Raw genomic sequence first — 3,644 nt, forward strand, 5'->3', positions numbered from 1 at the left:
TTACACACCATACAGTTACAACAGTTCAATCCACTTAAGATTTATTTTATTTTATTTTCATGGCTTATTCAAACTCCGACTTTACATAATTACATAAAAACAAAGCATAATAATGTCCTCCAGATTCTTCTTGTCCTTCTGAATTTCAATATGATACACGTCATCTACAAACACACATACACAAACACACAAATGACGTTTTTTCTTTTTTTACCAAATTGTAGGTTTTTGAAACATGTAATCAATCCTTTATAAAATAACGCTTATTGCAAGTTAAAAAAAGTCACATCGACTTACAAACATATCGATTGATTTGCTTTTTGGCACATTCTGTTCGTTTGTAGCTTGTGGTCTCTTTCTATGCGAAGTGGTCCGTTACCTGTCCACACCCAATCAAGAAATGGCTCACATTCTGTCCATTTTGTGTCGTGAGACCCGTTAAATCAATACACATTCTGCCCATCACAAGCGGTATTCATATTTACAAGTTTTCATATTTAAAGAGTGTTCATACATTCTATGATAATCTTGCACAGAGACAGATAATTTGTTCATGAACTAACCATGTGTGACACAAATAATAATGACATTAGAGGAACACATAAGGAAAACCTTTTACGGCTAGGAAGAACCATTGCAAGAATTCCACAAGTTCTACATTAATTATTCCTTGAATGCAGTTTCTTCTTCTTCTTCTTCAGATATCCCTATGTCCAAAATTCGAAGGTTTGTATATGCATGCTCTAAAATCTGATTTTCCCATAAAACTTTCCTTCGCATTATCGAAATATATGAATACAGTGGGTCTGGCCCAGTACAAACATACATATACATTAACACCCCATACAATCAAAACATGAGGGTTTGGGTGAACGTTAAGACTGGATCTAAAGTCGAGAAACAAGGAGGATGAAACCCCCTTCATGAAAATGTATACGTACCGGGATGAAAAGGGAACATGCACAACTTGGATGTGGCTCGTGGCGACTTTGTCCCAAACAAAATATATGTTAATTTCGATGTGTGTTGGTGTGCCGATGTTGAACCGCGTTTGTGGAGATATAAATTGTGTTGGCATTGTTACAGTACACAATGTTGGGTTTAATGAGAAGGAAGTGATATCACAAAGCCAAACTGTTTCAGTGACTACGTCGTCCACTCCTTAGTATTCTGCTTTAGCGTTGATCTGAAGATGATAGTCTGATGTTTGGAGGACCAAGACAAAAGTTTATCACTAGATATTATTCAATAACCAGAAGTATGTCTCCACATATTAGAGCATCCCCTCGGTCTGCACCTAAGTATACAGTGAGACCTTGTAAGGGAGAGACATGTAGTTGAAGGTCGAGGTAAATGGTGTCCCATATATATCGTAATATTTTGATACTCATTTGGACTAATGATTGTGCCTTACGTAAAAAAAACATCGACTTTAGGATGCGTCCTTGTTGATTCGACATTGCTTACTCTGCACTACCCTTTAATGCCAACAAATAGTGATTTTTATTTACATTTTTTTGTTTGTTAGGTTTGACACGCCTGACATTTACACATAGATGATTCTTAGAATTTTGATAAAATTAGTTATAGGACTTTGATTCTAGCTAAATTGGACATCCCTCACAAAATAATAAACATTAATGCATTTTTTTTCAAATGTTTAAAATTTAATTATAGTATCCGTTATTGTTTTATGATTCTAAAAGTGTTACTTTCAAACCATACCAAAATAAGTAATATAACATAAGTTCCATACAAAGTTTCTACAAATGAACTTACATTCTATAAGGTTATCATTGGCCAATGTTAAGGAATTATTGGCTCAATTTACATCCCTAACTTTATATAGTTATAGTCTTATTGTTATACAAATTCATGAGTTCTACTTGAATAAAACACGAAGGATTTTTGGACACATAACTCATTATTATCACTATTTAAATTTTGAGCAACACGTAGGAAAATACAACTATTTATCTACTAATATTAAAAAAAAAACTTAAATTTTATTTATATACATAAAAACATTTATATTTTCAATTACCTTTCAGATTTACCCAAATATCCATTTTTTAAAGAAGTTATCGGTTGTTATATGAAATAACATTTATCTTGTTCGTTATAGGTTGACATGGAAAAAAAATAAATTATGTTACTTATATTTTCTTGAGTAAATGATCTATTTCTCACATTTTACCTTAGACAATATTTTTATTTCCATGTTAACCTAAAATGAAAAGATAAATGTCATGTCACAGAACAACCGACAATTTCTGTAAAAAAAAAACCCTCGGATATTTGTGTTAATATGAAAGGTAGCCAAAAATGTTAGGGTTTTTCTATATATAAATAAAATGTAAGGGTTTTTCTGAAACTTGATAGATAAATGGTTGTGTTTTTCTGTATTTTACTCTTAAATTTTTTGAGTTTTTGTGAAAGCATTCTTCGAAAAGTAGGATTAACTATGCCCTAGTCAAATCTTGTTCTTGCACCTCATTCTATATAGTTTGACTCGAGATTTATAGACCATATCAAGAATCTATACAAAAATAATAACAATAATAATAATAATAATAATAATAACAAGAAAAAGATCTCGGACTTCGTCTCAGGTTAAATAATTTTTTTTTATATTTTTTTCAGTTTAATGTAATGGTTGGGATAGTACTTTTTTTTAGTTGAGGCAATGTATTCTAAAAACGTTAAACATTGATATTTTTCGATTATCAGAAGCAATGTTTCTACTTGTAAGTGTTCATTTGTGTGTATATGTTTTCATTTGTTTTTTTTTCTTTTGTAAGTATTTGCATGTGATGATAAGTTCAAACGACTGAGTAGAAGTTAAAGTGCTGTCAACCTCTTATTTTAGAACATGGAGTTCATATTATTTAAAAATAGTCAAACAATCTACTTAAAGTTTTATTTAATAATATGGTAAAAAATCCAAAAAAGTTTTTATATTTTCTCCTGACTTTAAATAGCTTTTTGACGGATCGTACCATGCTCATTGTAACATCCCCGTCTGACACGTATAACAATATTGTCCGCTTTGGTCTCCCGACACGAAACATCTCAGGGGGTCACCCATCCCTAAATTGCTCTAGCTCGGGCATGCTTAACTGCAGAATTCTTATGGGATCTGATGTCCTCACGTCTTTAAAACACGTTGTAACTAGGAAGGTATCCACATCCCTTTTAACTTCCTAGCCAACGGGGGATCAGGTGCAGGTAACCACCCACCTTCTCTCTCTCTCTCTCTCTCTCTCTCTCTCTCTCCCCCCCCCCCATTATAGGGTTCGATGTCCATATCAAACACATCGACCCATGTCCTAGCTCGGATACCATTTTGTAATATCCTCTCTGGCACGTATCACAATATTATGTGGGATCAGGTGCAGGTAACCACCCACATTCACTCTCCCCCATTATAGGGTTCGACGTCCCTATCGAACACATCTATCCGTGCCCTAGCTCTTATACCATTTGTAACACCCCCCTCTGGTATGCATCATAATATTATGCGGGATCAGGTGCAAGTAACCACCCAACTTCACCCCATATTATGGAGTTTGACGTCCCTATCGAACACATTGACTCGTGTCCTAGCTCTGATACCATTTGTAACATCCCTCTCTCAAACGTTG

The 3,644-nt window shown here is 33.8% G+C and overlaps 1 long non-coding RNA gene across 2 annotated transcripts; it reads right to left on the reverse strand.

Moving 5' to 3' along the window:
- Positions 1–1,418, reverse strand: LOC145134045 (uncharacterized). 2 transcript variants are annotated; one of them, XR_013718877.1, is made up of 3 exons: positions 613–1,418; positions 298–379; positions 1–164 (listed from the first exon to the last, which is right to left on the reverse strand). It is a non-coding gene; the product is annotated as an uncharacterized LOC145134045 (long non-coding RNA). The 2 variants fall into 2 exon arrangements; XR_013718876.1 differs by having other exon boundaries at positions 942–1,407.
- Positions 1,419–3,644: the final 2,226 nt, after the last annotated feature.

This window comes from Lactuca virosa, chromosome 8 (genome assembly GCF_052849685.1).
Source record: "Lactuca virosa cultivar CGN04683 chromosome 8, Lactuca_virosa_CGN04683_v6, whole genome shotgun sequence".
In the NCBI taxonomy this organism is placed as follows: domain Eukaryota; kingdom Viridiplantae; phylum Streptophyta; class Magnoliopsida; order Asterales; family Asteraceae; genus Lactuca; species Lactuca virosa.